Source organism: Scyliorhinus torazame, chromosome 16, assembly GCF_047496885.1.
Source record: "Scyliorhinus torazame isolate Kashiwa2021f chromosome 16, sScyTor2.1, whole genome shotgun sequence".
NCBI lineage: Eukaryota > Metazoa > Chordata > Chondrichthyes > Carcharhiniformes > Scyliorhinidae > Scyliorhinus > Scyliorhinus torazame.
The window spans coordinates 180185113-180205986 of NC_092722.1; the positions used below are offsets into that span (position 1 = coordinate 180185113).

Genomic DNA, 20874 nt, shown 5'->3' on the forward strand with positions numbered 1-20874 from the left:
ATGAAGGATGTTGAAGGTGATGAAATATGGTTTGGTGCTCAGAGTTTCAGCATGGAGGTAGAGTATCAAGTTCCGCAAGGTGGGCTTAATGCTGAAGTTTCGCTATTCTGTGCTAATGATTTCTACTGAAAGTGCTTAGGCCAGGAGAGGGTGTTAGGGCCTAGTCCACACAGAGTGAATATCTGGAGTGCACATTGTCAACCTGTAGCCAGAGTATTACTAAAATGGCTTATTTTCCTGCAGCCGTACCATTATCGCTGTCCGCAACCCCCCGCCCCCAGCCCCGATGATCTATCCTTGGCCCTCTCCTATTTCTCATCTAAATGCTGCCCCTCAGTAACGTCATTCAAAGGCAGAGTGTTGGTTTTTACATGTGCACTGACAACACCCAGCTCTAGCTTAGCATGTTGTGTTCGGAGCTACGGCCGTGATAATGATGTACGCAGAACATTTAGTTCTTTAACTGGAAAGATGATTCATTAACAAACACATGGAAAGATAACTAATGAACTATAATACAGACTATAATGGCTACTAAATTAATTCAGTGAATTAATTCTCCTGGAGCTACTCTAAGTGTGTCTATCCTCTTGTACGACCTACTACCAACTGGCGGAAGTCTCAAGACACATGGTAGATCTCTATCGCCACCTGCTGGTTGGAGGTCATACTGATAACTATATACATTGACAAACAACAATATACATTGATGTGCACATGCATATCACCACAAGCACCTTGACTCCTCCATGGTTGATAAATTATCAAGCTGCTTATTCAAGATATAGGTTGAGATGAACAGAAATTTCCTCCATTAACTATTGGGGTACTGAAGTTACTTTTTTGTGGTCCCCATTCCGAACGTTGTTCCGAGGTACTGACTCCATCCTTCTCCTTGGCAAAAGTCTCAGATTAAGTCAGTTTGTTCACAATCCTGGGAGTCATACTTGACCCCAAGATGAGCTTCTAATCACGTACTTGCGCCACCAGTTTCTACCTCCATAACATGGCCAAAACTCACCCCTGTCCCAGCTCATCTGCTGCTGAAATATTCATTCACCCCATTGTTACCGCTAGATTTGACGATTCCAATGCACCCCTGGTTCTGCTCCCTCACGTCCCATCCTCTTGAGGTTTTCCAAAGCTCTGCTGCCCATGTCTTAACCCTAACCGAGTGTCTTTCAACTAGCACCTTTTCCGCTGTGTTCATCGATCCACATTGGCAACCAGCTAGAAAATGCTGCAATTCCAAAATTCAGGATCAATAATCTGTTCCAAACTTTCTCTTTATATATTTTGAACCCTTCTAGGGGCAGAATTTCCTTGTCTGTCACCATGCCCAGTCCTGCAGGTACAGGGATAGTTCCCTACCTGCTGGCTCCGCCCAGTTGGCGGAGTATAAATATGTGTGCTCCCCATACAGCAGCCATTTCGCCAGCTGCTGTAGGAGGCCACACATCTTAGTGTAATAAAGCCTCAGTTGCATCCAGCTCTCATCTTTGTGTAATTGATCGTGCATCACTCAATCACTCATAATCCCTCTTCACATCTCCCCTCTGAACCGTCTGTATTCCTCTTGGTTCTCAACAGCATTTTCTACCTGACACATCAGAAGCAGATTTTTTTCTTCCTTTTCCAAATTCCTATCTCCCTTTTCATCCATTAGCGGCATGGTAGCACAGTGGTTAGCACTGTTGCTTCACAGCGCCAGGGACCCGGGTTCAATTCCTGGCTTGGGTCACTGTCTGTGCGGAGTCTGCATGTTCCCCCAGGATCTGCGTGGGTTTCGTCCTATAGATCCTGGAAAATGTGCTTGTTAGAAATGAAATGAAATGAAAATCGCTTATTGTCACAAGTAGGCTTCAAATGAAGTTACTGTGAAAAGTCCCTAGTCGCCACATTCCGGCGCCTGTTCGGGGAGGCTGGTACGGGAATTGAACCGTGCTGCTGGCCTGCCTTGGTCTGCTTTCAAAGCCAGCGATTTAGCCCAGTGTACTAAACCAGCCCCATTCTGAACTCTCCCTCAGTGTACGCGAACAGGCGTCGTATGTTAATGTAAGCCTATTTGTGACACTAATAAAGATTATTATTATTAATTGTTTTAACTCTGGATTGCTTTTCTATCATCATCCAGACCTTACTGTACAATGATCACTGTTTCCTAAATGCTCACCTTCTCACTAATTGGCGGTCTATAGATTACACTGAGCAATGTAATTGCACCCTTTTTTGTTCCTTAGCTCCAGCCAAATTGGTTCTGTCCTCGAGTCCTCTGGGACATCCTCTTTCTCCAACATTGCTAAACTCTCCCTAACCAGTATCACCACCCCGCCCCCTTTCCTATCTTTTCCTTTCATATCTTGCACCCAGGAATATTTAACATCCAGTCCTGCTTTTCCTTCAGTCAGGTCTCTGTTATCGCAAATACATCATGTTTCCACAATGCAATCTCCACCTGTAACTTCCCAATCTTATTTACTATACTTCATACATTCACAGACGTACACAATAACCATGATTTGGAAGTTATTTATTTCTCCCATACTCCATATTAGCTTATTAAACTTACTATTTTCTATACCAGTGCTTTCTGTAGCTCCCAGCATTTTGTGCATCCTGGTGTTCCTCTCTAATTTTTCCCTGTTGATTTAGTTTTCAAGCCCTCATGACAGGACAAGCAAAAAATCCCACAAGGATCTCAGTCCCAGCTCTGGTCAGTTGCAACCCATCTGGCTTGTCCAGGTGCCATTTCCGGCCAGAGACAGTCCCAGTGTTCCAGGGCGCGGCGCGGTAGCACAGTGGTTAGCACAGTTGCTTCACAGCGCCAGGGTCCCAGGTTCGATTCCCCACTGGGTCACTGTCTGTGCGGAGTCCGCACATTCTCCCTGTGTCTGCGTGGGTTTCCTCCGGGTGCCCCGGCCAATTTAGCATGGCCAATCCACCTAACCTGCACATCTTTGGACTGTGGGAGGAAACCGGAGCACCCGGAGGAAACCCACGCACACACGGGGAGGATGTGCAGACTCCGCACAGACAGTGACCCAAGCCGGAATCGAACCTGGGACCCTGGAGCTGTGAAGCAATTGTGCTATCCACAATGCTACCGTGCTGATAACAAATTGGAGACCGTCAAATCGTCCAAATATCCTGGTGACTTTGATCAGAACTTCAGTGCTGATTTTGTGACACTCTTCACCCAGTTCAATAATCCAGCCCTTTTCCAAGACAATGCCCAGGTGATGAAGAATAAATTGGTTCTTACTGTAATGAGCCAATGGACCAATGAGTATCCTCTGTGTATCGGCTGAGAAGGTGAAAGATGAAGCGCACAATACCCCGGTAAAATAGCACATTAATCGGACAGTGATGATCACTTGGTACTTGCATCCATCCACCAAAAGTGGCAATCGAGGATTCGAACAGTCAAACAAGTCTCAGAATCATGGACAGAACCAGGCAATAGTCACCTCTTCCACAACGGAGAATGCTGCCATTCCTGCCTGTGGTGATTGTCCCTTTCAGGGCAACACAGCAGAGCAAGGGTCATATGGCCTTTGTGGCCAGTCGGGACTCAAGGTGTGGAATCACCCCATGGTGAGAGAGTCTCCTTGGCAGAGACATTATGGGAGTTAGCTACAGCCATGAGTGAAAGTGCATCATTACCCTGCTATACTAGGGCGAGTGGGATTTGAGGCAAACAGGATGTTAATCAAGAGCCTTCCTCACAGCTTCCTGTCCTGCCTACACAATTATCTCCAGAGGCAGCAGTCCAAGATTTCAAGACTTTAGGAGCTACAAGGTTTTATCGCTCAGTAAGTAAGTATGGTTAGATGAAACTATCAAAAGGAACCAGGGTCAACTGAACAAAAAAAGCTAGAGAGCAGTGTGAAAGGGAGAGAAAAACAATTCATCTAGAGTTGGTATAACAGCAAGGAGAGGAAAAAGATCAAGACTAGATCCAGATCAGACAACCATCCATTATACATTCGGCAGGACCAGATGTTGAGAGTCAAACTGACAGTGCACCAGATACGTCAACTCTTACCCCAGACCAACCAAGTGAAAGTGAAAAAGTCCAAAGGGAGACTTCTGATCTTCCAAAGCTCACAAGAACACGGTCAGGATGAGCCCTGAAACCTCCAGAACGATTATACCCATAAAGTCAGAAACTTGTGGGGAATAGGGGTAGTATGTAAAAATATAGAATGTCTATGGGCATTAGTATTAGGGAGTTCAGGAATGTAAGAGTTAATGTGTGGGCCTGGACAAACAGTACCGCCCAATGAAGGTGCAAAGGAAAGTCACATGTCATGGAGTCGATAAGGAGAAAGCTCATGGCGTAGACTGAGTAACACCTGTAGTCTTGAACATCCGTAAATAGTTATGTTGATACGATAAACCAGTTAATGTTCAGACATAATAATAATCTTTATTAGTGTCACAAGCAGGCTTATATTAAGACTGCAATGAAGTTACTGTTAAAATCCCCTAGTCGCCACACTCCGGCTCCTGTTCGGGTACACAGAGGGAGAATTCAGAATGTCCAATTCACCTAACAGCACGTCTTTCGGGACTTGTGGGAGGAAACCGGAGCACCCGGAGGAAACCCACGCAGACACGGGGAGAACCTGCAGACTCCGCACAGACAGTGACCCAGCGGGGAATCGAACCTGGGACCCTGGCGCTGTGAAGCCACAGTGCTATCCACTTGTGCTACCGTGCCACCCTGTGTTGAACAGTCCCCCAATATTTAATTTGTCTCCGTCCTGAATCTTAAAAGAAGTGTAATTATCATATTGCAGAACTCTATCCTTTACTAAGCAAGCCTACATCTAGCATTTGCCATCATTGTATGCAGTAAAGGCTCCACATCATCAATCAAATCCACCAGGTTCATTTTAAAAATCAGTACAATTTACATAAATTTTATTGGAGAGTTCACAGGATCGGATTAACCAGGTTTGTAGTAAACAGGACTGATTGGGGATTTAGAATCTTATCTTCAAAGGTTTTAATATTATACATTCCAGCGACTGAATCTCAACCTTGATGGCTAGGACAACTTCCTCGGCTGCAAAATTCAACAGAACCCACCAACTGGCACAGGAATCCTGCTGCGTGATTAACCCACACCCTATTGTCCCGTCCCCCCCCCCCCACCCCCCACGCAGGCGATGTGCAAAAACAACTTCCCGCTCACGTAAATGATGACTGCGTGCAGCCAGCGTCACGGGCATACCTGAGTGACCGCCATTGAGCAGGAAGGGCAGTATTGAGAGACGCTAGCGCCTCACGATGCTCGCCTTTGTTGCTCAACACTGTGTCTCGTGCCGATGCAACTTCAACTCCGCGTTCCTGCTACGCCCGATAACCTTTAACAACCCCCGTTAATCTTTCACCCCCCCCCCCCCCACCGTTAATCAAGAATCCATTCAGCTCTGCCTTAAAAAGTCAAAGATTCTGCTTCCATTGATGTTTGAGGGAGTTCCAGAGACTCATGACACGCTGAATGAAAGAAATGTTCCTCAGCTCTGTGCTAAATGGGCGACCCCTTATATCTAAACAGTGATTCCCTAGTTCTAGAATCTCCGACAAGTGGAAATCTCCTCTCCATAGCCACCCTGTCGAGATCCCTCAGGATCTTATGTTTCAATTAAACTGCCTCTTGCTCTTCTAAACTCCAGTGGATGCAAGCCTAACCTGTGCAATCTTTCCTCAGAAGACAACCCAACAAATCCAGGTATTAGTTTGGTAAACATTCTCTGAAGTACTTCTAACATATTTGTATTTCTCTTTAAATAAGGAGACCAATACTGTACACAGTACTCCAAATGTGGTTGCATCAATGTCCCGTATAACTGAAACATAACCTCCCTCCTCCCTATTTTTATATTCAATTCCCCTTACAATAAATGTTTGCTTTCTGAATTACTTGGCTGTATGTGCATACTAGCGGTTTGCGATTCATGCACGAGTACACCTAAATCTTTCTAGAAGGCACCAGTCAGGGGTGTAATGGAATACTCTCCCCCCTCTCCTGGATGAGTGCAATTCCAACAACACTCAAAAATGCTCGACACCAGACACGGGGATAAAGCAGCCCACTTGATCGACACCCCATGTACAAACACTCACTCCCCCCACCAGCGACGAATAGTGACAGCCATGTGCCATCTCTAAAACGCACTACAGTAACTCATAAATGCTCCTAAGTCAGCGCCTTCCAAACCCACGATCTCTACCATCTAGAAGGACAAGAGCAGCAGACACATGGGATGCCATGACATGCAAATTCCCCTCCAACCACTTACCATCTTGACTTGGAAATATATTGCCGTTCCTTCACATGCAGGGAAAAAGTCCTGGAACTCCCTCTCTGACAGCACTGTGGGTGTACCTACACCGCATGGACTGCAGCGGTTCAAGAAGGCAGCTCACCACCCCATTCCGGATTAGGCAATTAGGTGGAGGGAATAAATGCTGGTTCAGATAGCAATGCTCGTATCTCATGAACAAGGAACTAAATTTGACAAAATCTCTCTGGTAATCCTCTTCACATCTTATGACCCTACCTACCTTTGTGAATTCAGCAAATTTAGCAACCGTACTTCGGTCCATGTAATTTATATAAACTGTTAAAGGTTGAGGCCTTACAAATTACAATGTGCTTTTTATGGGGATGATTATAAATATCAGATTAGCTGTAGAGGTGTAGTATTGTTTGTGTTTATATTATTATCTGTTGTTGGAATGGCCATGCATCGTAATACCCCAGCATTGTCACGGGGGAAACTTCTTTCAGGAGAAAAGTACATTTCAACATTTTGTTTCAAAATAGTGTAAAAGCTGGAATCACTTTGTTATCTGCCAGGCAAATGGTGGCAGAACAATACTTGCTCGGTCAGAAATGCAGCAGAGAGGGTAAGATTATCCTCATGCGAAGGACAGGTTGCAAAATCCACCCATTGCAAAGCTGTTGTTTTGGTCCATGGCGGGATCACTGTGACCCTTAGCTCCTCGACCCTTCAGGCACCCGCCCGCGACCCACCCACAGCTGGCGACCCACACTTCGAAATACCCTGACCAATTGGGTTGAATCTTGGCACCATCCCAAAGGCAATGTATATAGTCATCCTCGACTACCTGGCACTTTAGGCACATCAGGGATAAAACAGGATGAAATCGGTGTCTAAGACTAGGTTGAATATGAATGCAGTGTAGTACAATGAACTTGGTCTCCTTCGTGCTATTGCAAACCAAAATCTTACTGGCAGAGTCAGTTCTTTTCCCCCGCCATGTCTGCAAGGCACTCAGCGTGGTGATACAGGTCTTCAAGTTCAAAACATCATGGAACTTGATCATTAACTGTTTAGGCTCCCCAAAATTCAGGATTCTTTCAACTGGGGAAATTGTGGAGTCAAGATGCAAAGAAGTTTTGTTCAGGGTAAAGCCTCTTAGCTCAGCCTCTTCGCTCCAAATACTTAAAAAGGGGTTGTCTTGTAATGCCAAACTGCTGACATAACTGCTCAAAGGATCACAAGGAAGCATCTCTGAACATGTCCTCCAGCTTATCTCTCCAGGAATCGAATCCATGGTCGATTAGACCAGGTGGAAAGTCTGGACTGTCCTGGATAGGAGTGACAGCGGAAGTAAATTTAGATATCCATTCCAGTTGGCGGACCAACCTCACACTTAGCAGAGCCAGCCTTCATGTCACCATGGCCTGTGGAGGGAAAATTGACTGCTCTGCTTCAAAGTCGAGTCAGATGGACGCCTAATCCATCTGAACCCAAACTCTGATGAATTTTAGATGAGAGGTGTGACAAATGGAGGAGTTTAGGAATATTGGATTCGAAATATTGGGACAAGTTAAGGATTAAAAGCCTGGGGGGGGGTATAGTGTGTTTGACTGCAGTGGCCATGTTTTTAAAATGAATTTCGTTTTGCAGGGCCGAGGAGCTTTTTCAAGCCGGAAGGTGAAATTGACCACAGGAATGTGCTTTCAATCTGGGCTAATGCACTGTGGTTTGACTAGGGAAATTCCCTGGGGAGTTAATGTGCTTTCAGACTGCAGAGTTCATTTGTTTTTCAGCTTGGGGGGGGGATGAGGTCATTGCTAGATATCGGCAAATCAATTCCCCCATGATTATAACTATATATTTCTGACATGATCCCATTATTTCTTCCTTTGTACCCCACCATACCGTATGGTTACTGTTTAGGGGCATGTACTCTACTCCCAAAAGTGACTTCTTGCCTTTTATCATTTCTTATCTCGACCCTAATAGTTCCGAAGTCCTGGTTTTCTCCGTTGCTTCAGCTGCACAGCAGAACCCTGAATGTACACTAAACTTTGGGACCAATCAACCAGATTCAACCAATTGGCTAATTAACTATCCAGCTCTCTCAGTAGAGTGTGTTTACCCTGCCTAAGGCAGGAAAAAAATAATCCTCATCAATTTACACAGTACTTACCAGTTACTACCAATTACAGACTAGACCAGAATTTTCAAGAACAAGATTAACACTTAAAACTTTCCATTCATCAAACCCTCAGGTATGTGCTCAGTTACAAAGCAACACTCACTTGTTTTGACTGCCATAAAGAACCCTGAATGCAGGGGGAACTAAACTGGAGCTAGCAAACCCAGATTCGACAAGTTAACTAATGAACTACTCGTCTCTCTCTCTCAGCCTCAGGAATGTTGGAGGTAGAGTGGCAATTGGAGACAATGCAAAGGTTTGTGAGTTGGACCATCCGAGTTTCAGCAGCTCTTTCAAAAATAGATCTCATTGACCTGTTCCCGCCCCAGATCAATAGGGCCGGTCACTTAAGAATTAAATACCAAAAACAACTGGGAAGGCTGAGTACGCATTTAGTGCAGTTCCAATAGCAACTTCGATTATTATGAAAATGGTCAACGTTTGTGAAAAAAAATACATGATGCTTTTGAGACAGGTAAGTCTTTCAGCAATCCAATTTACAAAGATTTTGGAACCAGATTAAAACATGGATAGTTTCCTCGAGGCACAAGCTGGTTCTTTCCTGCGTGACATTTTTCTGTATATATTTGCTGAGATTTTATTGAGTTTTATAATTCTGTGCAGCAAACACTTGAGTTGATCACTACACATTACATGCATTGTGCTAACAGCACTTCTTTGACAATTAGCTTGACTTTCCTGCAGCCTTCTACACAGCGCTCCTTCTAAATTGAATAGTGTGTGAAAACCCCATGATTCGTGATCACCTCGGATGCTGACCTGAAATCTAGGAGAACATTGTTGGAGCCATGGCGTGTGTCTCAAGGCTGTTGCACGCTCTGGGCGAGATAGAGCAAAATGTTGATTAGCTGTTTTGCTTACTTCATGCTATTTCTATTTAAGTGCTACCTATGTTGGCTGTGACCGCTGATTATTGAGGTCACTGGTCTCACAAGATGTGTGGAACCAAATACTGTAGCTGTCCGCTATACTGAGGCAGTGCATCATTTAGGACACCAGCAGTTATCACACTCTCCAATATAGGATTAAGGCTACCAATCCTCCATTCTTATCCTGTAGTTCCCAGGAGTTGAGAATTAATCTCTAGGACACTGCTGCAGAAGTAATTATAGAAGCTCGAAACCAAACTGGGCTTTGAATATTTTTATTAATTATTTGTAAAATATTGAAGATGGGGAACAGGCTGTTGTTTAATAATCAAGACTAGTCCAGTTGGGTAACACAAGGCTGAATTTTACACTGGTGCCAATATCGCTACCTGCTCACTCGCCCTGGGAGAACTAATAGGGGCAAACCTGAAACCACTTGGCTGGCTTGCTCCAGTGCCATTTATTGGACGTAGTGCAGTGAACTGTCCTGAGGTGGGATGTTTGCCCCCTCCCCCATGGAGGTGGAAGGCTCACCTCCGGGAGCTGCCAGAAAGTCAAATGGCCAGCCGCTCTGTTCCCAACAGTGCCACTGAGAGCGTTGGCCACTGCCGGTACTGCAACAGTCCGGGAGGAAAATGAGCTGTGATGGATCACGAAACAAAGAGCGCTCTGTGACTAGGTTGGCAGGTCCCGACGAGGTGGACAAATAGGGTGAGAGGGCTGTGGTGGACAGGGGAGAAAGAAAACACTGGGACCAAGACCTTTGGGGACGAATTGGGGGGGGGGGTGTAGTTCCCAACACTGGTTGGGGGCATGGGGACACCCTAAAGGAGGCAACCCCTACCTCTTTGACTGGCCGGCAACCCGCCCAATGAAACATGGTGGGTTGTACACATGGTGCTGGCCTTACCTACCCTGCCATTGGTAAAATCAGAGCAAGTGTGGAAAGAGCCCATTAGGGGCCTCCATTGATTGTCAGTCAGGTTGACCTCACAATGCCTTCCCCACTGCTGCTAAATTTTCATCGGGGCTGGGGCGGGCAAGGAGATACAGTGCCCATGGCATGGTACCCAATTTTACGATGCACTCCGCCTGCCTCTGGGGACTGGTTGGCTGGCAGAAATGGGGGCATAACATTCAGCCCAAGAAGTCTGTTTGCATTAAGATCAATGTGAAAGGTAATACACTTAGAGGGTGGACTAACAGTGGGATGTGTGAGGATACAACAGGACAACAGTTCACAGCATGAGGTCATGTCATGAAAACTCAAGGAATATCCCCAACAAGAGTTGGCAACACTGTAAGAGGTACAAGATTTAGAGAGGGTGGACTTGCAACTGCCCAACACTGGCGACACTCTCCCCCACAACCCTCCGGAAAGCTAAAGAGTTTGTATAGGGACCAATTAACATTTGATGGAAGTCCTTCTCTAACCTTCCTTGGATGCCAGCTGTGGCGTTGCGTATAGCATTCATGGTATATGGTCATATAAAAATGTTAGGCAGGAAAGAACAGCTTGTCTCTCAGGGAAACTATAAACTATAAATGTTTTAATCTGGCTCTCAAACATTTGCAAATTGGAGAGATTGCTGAAAAACATAGCTTTTCCAAAAGCAAGTGTTTTTGTGGAAATGTTGACTATTTTCAATAATAATTGAAGTTGGAACCCCACCAGCCCAGTTCTTTGGGTTATTTAATTCCAAAATGGCCACCTTGTTGTTCTGGAGAGAGAACAGGTTCAATACCAGCTCCCCACCCCCAAAGAGGGCTATCGAGTCTGTATAGGGATCGATTAAAATTTGATAGGAGCCCTCCTCTAGTTTTCCATAGATTCCAGCTGTGGCTCTGTGTGTAGCATTTGTGATTCTGAATAGGATGGCCTTGGGTTCAAGTCCCACTCCAGACGCCTGAGCAAAGAATCTGACATCCGCATTGCAGTACTGATGAAATGCCACATCGACAGAGGTGTCATCTTTCAGACCAGACACTACGTCGAGGCCCATCTGCCCCCTCAGACGTACATGACGGATTGCATGGTTGTATTTAAAGGAAGAGCAGCTCAGGTTCTCCTGGCCAACATTCATCCCTCAATCAACCACATGAAAACAGACTTCCTGGTCATTATCACATTGGATTGGATTGGATTTTGTTTATAGTCACGTGTACCAAGGTACAGTGAAAAGTATTTTTCTGCGAGCAACTCAACAGGTCAATAAGTACATGACGAGAAAAGGAAATAAAAGAAAATACGTAATAGGGCAACACAAGGTACACAATGTAACTGCATAACACCGGTATCAGGTGAAGCATACAGGGTGTAGTGTTAATGAGGTCAGTCCTTAAGAGGGTCATTTAGGAGTCTGGTAAGAGTGGGGAAGAAGCTGTTTTTGACTCTGTTCGAGCGTATTCTCAGACTTTTGTATCTCCTGCCCGATGGAAGAAGTTGAAGAGTGAGTAAGCCGGGTGGGAGGGGTCTTTGATTATGCTGCCCGCTTTCCCCAGGCAGCGGGAGGTATAGATGGAGTCAGTGGATGAGAAGCAGGTTCGTGTGATGGACTAGGCTGTGTTCACGACTCTCTGAAGTTTCTTGCGGTTTTGGGCCGAGCAGTTACAATACCAGGCTGTGATGCAGCCAGATAGGATGCTTTCTATGGTGCATCTGTAAAAGTTGGTAAGAGTCAATGTGGACATGCCGAATTTCCCTAGTTTCCTGAGGAAGTACAGGTGTTGTGCTTTTTTGGTGGTAGCATCGGCGTGGGTGGACCAGGACAGATTTTTGGAGATGTGAACCCCTAGGAATTTGAAACTGCTAACCATCACCACCTCGGCCCCGTTGATGCTGACAGGGGTGTGTACTGAAGTCAATGACCAGCTCTTTAGTTTTGCTGGCATTGAGGGAGAGATTGTTGTCGCTGTGCTACTCCACTGGGTTCTCAATCTCCCTCCTGTATTCTGACTCGTCGTTATTTGAGATTGACATTGCAGTTCGTGGGAGCTTGCTGTGTGCAAATCTATCCTACATTACAACAGTGACTACTTCAAAAATCACTTCTTCACTGTAAAGTGGAAAGGCGCTTATAAATACAAGTCCTTTTGTTCCTTCTTTTAAACCTTCTAGGGGCTTTTCACAGTAATGTCACTGAAGCCTACTTGTGACAATAAGCGATTATTATTATTATTATTATTACTGCCTTTCCCTTTTTTCCAAAGGATTTTCTCATTTAGTGGTCTCTTATCAATCTTCCTGCCCCATTACAAGTAACAGTGCACCCAAAGAGTTAACAGCAGTGGGTTTGTACGCCCTGGGGCTGGCATTGTAGTTTGGAATTCTTCAGCCATTTGTTTGTCACCATGAGAAAGAGTGGCAAATTAGCAATTTTTACGAAATTGTTTTTTGATGACATTTTTCTGAAAGAGATTAATTTTTCCAGGCAGCCCTATGCTGGATGAGCCACTCACTGGGAGACGAGAGGTGCCTTCAGTGTGGAAAGTTATTGGCCGATGCCCACTGCCGGGGAAATCAGGAGACGTCCAGCACCTTGACATTGACAAATGTCTTTGATCTCTGCAAGCCTTTGAAGGAAAACCTTTTACAAATTAATGCAGACACCTGACATCAGTCAGCAAAGATGCCTGGAAGGCGAGGAACATCAATCACCAGCAGCAGCCATCTGGAAACGCTCCCTATCTGCCTTGGTCAGGGGTGTGACGTTGAGTAAACGACCAGCTGAAGCAAGCTGATGTGCTCTTTATTTGTACAACAGAAGTCACATTGATTTTCTTTTTATTTGTTTTTGGGGATATGGGCTCCGCTCGCCAGGCCAGCATTTACTGTCCATTCCTCATTGTCCTTGAGAAAGTGATGTTGCGTCACTTTCTTGAATCGCTGCAGTTCATGTGGCGTAGGTACACCCATTGTGCAGTTAGGGAGTCGCAGGATTTTGATGCAATTGTAGGCGAATGAACAAGTCAGGGTTGTAGGTGACTTGGAGGGGAATTTGCGGGCGATGTTACTCCCATGCACCTGCTGCCTTTGACTTTCTAGACTGCAACAAATTTGAATTTTGTGCTCACGGTCCGGATTTTCACCACAGCAAGGGTCTCTCCATCATTGCAAAAATCCCCAAATGGCTGAAGATTCGATGTGGCGCCCGCCCCCCCCGCCGAATCCGGCATTTCCAATCCTCATGGAGGCAGGACTGGAGTGGAACTGGGGCTCGCAATTGTGTGGTTTGTGGAGGCTGCCGTCCTTTTAAATCACCAGCTGCCTCCACTGAAGCGGGATTTTGGAAGAACCGGCGTGTGGAGTCTGGAGTGGGCGGATTATAACAGGTAAGACAAGGTCTGAACTTAGTGGATTCTTCTGGATAGGCAGGGTACCTCTTTGGACAGGTAACATATCCCTTTCGATAGGATTCTGGTTCACCTTGTGGGGAGGTACGGCACCCTGTGAGAGAGGGAAGGCACCCTTTCGGATTGCTAAAAGTGAACATGATTTTGTACTTTTTATGCACTACCTCGTTGGAACAGTCAAGGTACAAAACAGGAGTCCAGCTGTCCAGCAACTGTCCGGTTGCCAAGGAAATGTCCAGCTGTCAGGTAAATGTCCAGGAACTGTTCAGCTGTCACATCTGTCAAAGCTACCAGGCAGTGTTAAACCCGTAAAGTGATGCAGGAAGTGTCAAAGCTTTCACGGATCTGTCCAAGGATACTAGTTGAGTTAACAGGGGGAGTGGGGGGGGGGGGGGGGGGGAGGAGGAGGACAAAGGGTGGTGGAAGGGCATGGGTTGGCATTAAATTGGCATGAGGATATATGGATGATGGGTGTATATAGAGGGGGATTATGTTATGGGGTGTGAGGGGCCATGGGGGTGGGTACAGCGTAACTAATTTGGCAGAAGGGTGTGTGGTCCATGGGGGTAGGTGGGGGGGGGGGGCAGGAATTGACAGTACTTTGCTATGGAGAGGGCATAGGGAGTGTGTTGGGGAGGTGAGGGATGAGGACTGGAGGGATGTTTTTTGTTTTATTATTGTTGTTTTACTTATTTAAACATAGAGCTTGAGAAAATAGACAGGCCTCGTGCCCGGCCCAGCAGCCAATGGATTCTTTCCTGGGTCGCCCGCTGCCAACTCCCGTTTCAGCCTGTGTGCCCTTCGAACGAAAATCCCACTTGTGGGCAGCCATTTTTAAACGGCGAGTTACTGGATGAAAATTTCAGGACTGGGACTTGAACCCACAACCCTCTGAATCGAAGGCAAACTGAGCTAGAGTCGGTGTGGAAACGTTTGTGGATGTTTTAGCCCCCTGGAATTTGGGTTTTATGCGGGGAAATAGGAATTATTTTCTGATTATGGTAAGCCCTGATAAAGCCCGCACTTGACTGATCTAATAGTTTAGCATTAGGGGCTGATTTAGCACAATGGGCTAAGACAGCTGGCTTGTAATGCAGAACAAGACGAGCAGCGTGGGTTCAATTCCCGTTCCAGCCTCCCCAAACAGGCGCCGGAATGTGGCGACTAGGGGCTTTTCACAGTAACTTCATTGAAGCCTACTTGTGACAATAAGCTATTATTATTAATGTGGCATCAAAACAGTCGGGCACAAATGTATCGCTCGCCCTCACCCACCCGAAGACTGCGCAAACTCAAAATAAATCCAATATATTCCTTTTGTAACATCAACATCGGAAACCAAATTGTGGCTTTTTAATCCATCAGGTCCTTGAAAAATAAAATCAAACACATTTATATTTGTTCGTTCGTTAGTGACCCTTTCAAGGGTGGGTCTGAGTTTGCCACCAGTTGTGTTCCAGTTGCTTCCAACACTTCTTCTCCAGTCAGTGAAGAAAAACCAAGAGCAAATTGCTAAACTATCAAGATAACCTCTCAGTTAATTCCCATTAAAATCAATCCTAACGCATGTAACAGAGTAAAAGCAAAGCAAAGCCAGTTCTGAGGAAAAGTCATCCGCCTGAAATGATTACTTGGGCTGGATCTAATGCAATCTGTCACTCGAGGAATCATGGCGACCGGGTCCACTTAATCAGCCTCCCAGCGGAAATGAAACCTCCCCAGATTGAGGGAGAAGGGACTGATGTAGGATTCCCATTCTTGAAGTTACAAAGCCAATGCGCAGAATGGAGAGGGCAAACCATTAATCCATTTCATTTCGTACTCCAAAAACCAATTCAAATTCAAATTAATCCAATTCAGGGTCTCCACGAGAGAGACATACAAGATCCAGGCCGACAAGAAAGGGCATCGCACTTCATCTTGGCCTTAATCAGACTCGTGACCTTAGCTAAAAGCCACTGGCGGCGGGATGTCAGTTAGGCTCAATAATGAGCCAATTGATACCTATTATCCCCGAGTCCACTTTAATTAGTAGTTGCTCTGGGATTAAATAGGAGCTTCACATTTTTTCCTCGCCTCCTGAAACCTATTGGGTTTTCCAGCAGCCTCCTAGAGGCGGTCCCTCAGTGCTGATCAAGGGAACCAGCATCAGGAAGGAGTGTGGCCACTGAAAGCCACGTCTCTTTTTTTTTTCTTCGGACCTCCCCACCGCCCCCTCTCCCATGACATCACCCCTTTTATCACCCCCCCCTCCCCCTTGTGACTCTCCACCTCCACTCTGTGATCCCCATCGTGCCCTCACTCACCTTTGGCCTGGGATCCTTCAGTGAGCCTGGGTCTCTGGTGGATGTTATGGGCCAGGGTTTAGAGAACACCAAAGTATACCATGGAGTTCACCTGACCTACAACCTTTAATAGACTTTGGTTATGGGGAGCACAAGGGCTCACTTTCCAGGTGTGATGCAACAGAGATCTTAAGTATTTTTAAACAAAACAATGTTTATTCTATTAATCCAGTTAACATTTTATAAACACACAGTAAACATCTTATCAACTACCAACACAAATACCTCCCCCCAAGATACCTCTATAAATAACCTTTAGTAACTTTCCTAACAACATCCATAAGCCAAACACCCTTTTTCCTACAAAAACAGTAGGTTTGCATTCCTTACAGAAACACGTATTACTTTGAAATCATCAAGTGATCTGGAGACATTCTTTAGCGTGCAGGGAGAGAGACCCAAAATACACCTTCTTGGTTTGAATGCAGCTCTCCAACTGAAAACCGAAAGTAAAACTAAGAGCCAAAAACAGCTTCCAGCTCAAAACAAAAGTTAAAAGCAGAGCCAGAACCCAGCTCCACCCACACAATATCACTGCAGCCACTTGAGAAGACAAATATTTCTTAAAGTGACATTCCCATGACATGGGTGCATTACTGACAGCTACCGCTGCACCTGGTGGCACTGATGGGTGATGGAGAGCTGCCAGCCTCTGATTGGTCAGCAGCTCTCAGCAGGCAGGACCTCCACCACTGGGCCTTGAATCCAATGGTGGCCTCTGAAGTGCCTGATGGCACCTTAAAACATCAGGCCTACCACCGGACCAACAGGGGTTCCCTGCTGGTTCTCTGACCACTGGGCAAGATATCAGTCAAGCCAAATAAATCCAGTCGTCTGACTTCCTTCTCCATAGACGCTGTCTGAGAGTTTCCAACACTTTTCGTTTTTCTGTCCAACAGAGTTGCTCCTATTCTGCAGTGAAATCATCACGATGCTCTTCTTGTGGTAATAATTCAAAAGAATTATATTAATAATGCATCAAAAGCTTGATTTCCAGCCTGCAGTTTTGAAACACTGAGGCGTTACAACGCTATAATTGTCAGAAGACTGCCAAATACATCTGTTTGAAACATTAATGTTGTGTAAATATACTTTCCACTGAGAATAGGCAGCAACCTCACAGCTACAATGTTATGAGGCAACTTCTTTAACCGCCAACTTAAATATGGGAGAGGATTCTGTTATTGTCATTGAAACTGACACTGATTACAGCATTCTGCATTGACAGAAAGGAGTCATTCTGTTCTTTGATTATGCTCCTGCATTCTTATAGAACAAAAGATGTGGCACAAAACTGTTAGTGTTGAAAGGATCTAACTGGACCAGTTGAATAGATTATATGGCTACAAGAGGGCAGAGACTGGCAGTTCTGCAGTAAGGAACTCCCCAAAGCCTGTCTGCCTTTGTGATGGGATACTCTCCACTTGCCTGGGTGAATGCAGCTACAGCAACACTCAGGTAGCTCGCCACCATCCAGGACAAAGCAGTACCCCTATTTGGCACCACAGCCACGACGTTAAACATTCACTCCCTCCACCACAGATACACAGTGTGCACTCCGGACAGATTGCACTGCAGCAACTTGCCAAAGTTAGTTTGACAGCACCTCTACCACCTAGAAGAAAGGTAACAAATACATGGGAACACCACCACCTGCAAGTTCGTCTTCAAGTCTCACACCATCCTGGCTTTGAACTTGTGGTGGCTCAGGACATACACTGGATGCTTCTAATCATTAACAAAGGGGTTTGTTGATTAATGACAAAGGCAGTTAAGTAACAGGCACAGACCTTGCACAACAGGACGTAACACCCGGCTCCCTGGCCCACACTGCCCAAGGCGCAAACTCCCTATTGGCCGGGGTTCGAGTTCCCCCACGGGATTGGCCCCAGGCTAGTCACATGATTAAAGGGGCTGTACAAACCCCATCCCTCCCCTTCTTAAGTCCCTTATTACAAAACCCCATAACCTATATATAGAAGTTACAAATGTTAATAGAGATAGAAAGGGAAAGAGAGTCCATCAACAAGCCCAGAATTCCAAAGCCCTGCCATAGGCTCGACACCCTATTTGACACACGAGTGGTCAACAGTTAACGACACCTCAGGAGGGCCCACTTCAATGACATGCGAACTGGCCTCACTGATCTCAAATGGCACAGTTGTTGAGCAGAATCAGGAGACTCTGGCTGGACAGAGTTACAAGAGTGTTCACGACGCGAGGTGGACGTGCCGTCTCCAAGCTGAAGGTCGCCACCCCTCGACGCATCAAATGGTCGACGTGTTTCTTGAATGTCTTCCCGTTAACACTGACCACATATGACACCCGCCGTGATGGGGCCACAACCCATCCTCCTAAACAAAGCAGTCCTGAAGCAAACCTGCGGTCCAAAATCAGGTCCCCTGCCCGGAACGACCTGTCGCCCCTCTGCTCTGACCAGTGACTCTCCTGGGTGGCCTGATGTGCTTCCACTCTCACCGCTAAATTTGGAAACACAAGATCCAATCGGGTTCACAACCGATGACCCATGAGCAGCTCAGCAGGTGTGGCCCTTGTGGTTGGATGAGGGGTTGAGTTGCACAACAACAAAAAATTAGCCAACCTATGGCAAAGTGGTTTGTGGGATTGCTTTTTTATGACATTCTTGAAAGCTTGCAAGGTTCTCTCTGCCTGATCATTCACCGCTGGATGGTAGGGGGCTGTCCTCGTGTGCCATATGCCATTTGCTCCTACAAAAACCTGGAAATCATCGCTGATAAACAGGTTGCCATTGACTCGGGAAGCCCATGAATGTCAAACATTCGGCGCAAGGTAATTACCGTAGCCGCTAAGGTAGTGGTCCATATCTCTTGAACCAATAGCCACTTCGAGTGGGCATCCACCAGCACCAAAAGCATCTTGCCCATAAATGGGCCAGAATACTCAACGTGGACGCTGATCCATGGGCGACCTGGCCACTTCCAAGGGTGAAGGGTGGCGGAAGAGTCATAGTTGTTTACAACATGGAAACAGGCCCTTCGGCCCAGTTGGTCCATGCCACCCAGTTTCTATCACTAAGCTAGTCCCACTGCCTGCATTTGGCCCTTATCCCTCTATACCCACGCTGCCCATGTAACTGTCTAACTGCTTTGTAAAGGACAAAATTGTATCTACTTCTACCACTGCCTCTGGCAGCCCTTCCAGATGCTCACCACCCTCTGTCTGAAGAAATTTCCCCTCTGCTCTCTTTTGTATCTCTCTCCTCTCACCTTAAACCTATGCCCTCTAGTTCTAGATTCCTCTACCTTTGGGAAAAGATGTTGACTATCTACCTTATCGATGCTCCTCATTATTTTATAGACCTCTATAAGATCACCCCTAAGCCTCCTACGCTCCAGGGAAAAAGTTCCCAGCCTATCCAGCCTCTCCTTATAACTCAGACCATCAAGTCCTGGTAGCATCCTTGTAAATCTCTTCTGCACTCTTTCTAGTTTAACAATATCCTTCCTACATAGGGTGACCAGAACTGAGCACAGTATTCCATGTGTGGTCTTACCAAAGTCTTGTACAACTTCAACAAGACATCCCAACTCCTGTATTAAACATTCTTTTCAATAAAACCTAGCATGCCGAATGCCTTCTTCACCACCCTGTCCACCTGCGACTCCATTTGGCAAGGGTGGCATTGTTGTACGAGTTCTTCAATGGCTTTATCTATGCCAGGCCAGCATCTTCATCTGTGTCTGCCCTGGGTGGGCGCTGTGTGAGTCTTGAAGGAGAGGCCCCACAGAATCACATCGTCTTCACATCTCAACTCATCCTGGCAAAGGAAGGAGGGTACCAGCTGTTCAGACTTCTTGTAACGGCAGCCAGTCTGTATCATTCGTTTAACCTTTGGAAGAAAGGGCACTGGATTCTCCGCTTCCCCAGCCCGTGTGTTTCTCAGCTGGGCGCAGCTCACTGCTGGCGGGATTCTCTCCTCCCATGCCTTTTCAATGGGATTTCCCATTGAAATCACCCAGCGCTGCAAAACCCGCTAGCGGGAATTTGTTGCCAACGGGAAAAAGTGAATTCCGGCCTGGATTAGGGGCATCTGCATTCGCAATTTACATTCTGGGCCAGTGCTGGAAAGCCTTTTTATAGGCCGCGAACAGCAATGCCCAATGCTGGGTGGAATGGGCTTATCTTTCCTTAACAAGCCCAGCAATGGTTTGTGGTCAGTCACTGTGTTGAACCGTCGGCCATGCACATACTCATGGAATTTCTTCACACCGAATATAACCACTGAACCCTCCTTCTCAATCTGGGCATAGTTCTGTTCTGCTTCTGAAGTGGTCCATGAGGCAAAGGCGATAGGGTGTTCCAAGCCATCTCCCATTTTCTGAGATATAATTGCCCCCTATACTGTACGTGGACGCATCACATGTCAGCACGATTGGTTGTCCCAGGTCAAAATGCACCAAGAGGTTGAAGACGGCAATGCTTGCTTCAGGACATGGAAGGCTTCCTCGTGGGGCTCTCTCCATTACCACCTTCCTCAGTAGCTGGTGTAATGGTTCAAATGTTGTGGCTAAATTCGAAATGAACCTCCCATAGTAATTGACCATACCGAGGAAGGATTTGAGCTCGCTGACATTTTTGGGTGCAGGGACTTTGCGTATGGCCTTTGCGTATCCCCTTCCAGGGGATGCAAACCCTGTCGCATCAAAGCGAAGCCCTAGGTAGGTCCCTTCAGAGGCCTGGAAAATATATTTTTCACGTTTTAGGTGGACCCCTGCATCCCAAAAGTTCTTAAGACTTCCTTTAGTCTGCCCATGTGTCCT

At 46.2% G+C, this 20874-nt stretch overlaps 1 protein-coding gene across 2 annotated transcripts in view; it reads right to left on the reverse strand.

Annotated features, from left to right (window-relative positions):
• The window catches only part of LOC140393265 (VPS10 domain-containing receptor SorCS1-like), a 1354213-nt gene that overhangs the window by 370836 nt on the left and 962503 nt on the right, over nucleotides 1–20874 (reverse strand). The gene's annotated exons all lie outside the window — the stretch shown is intronic.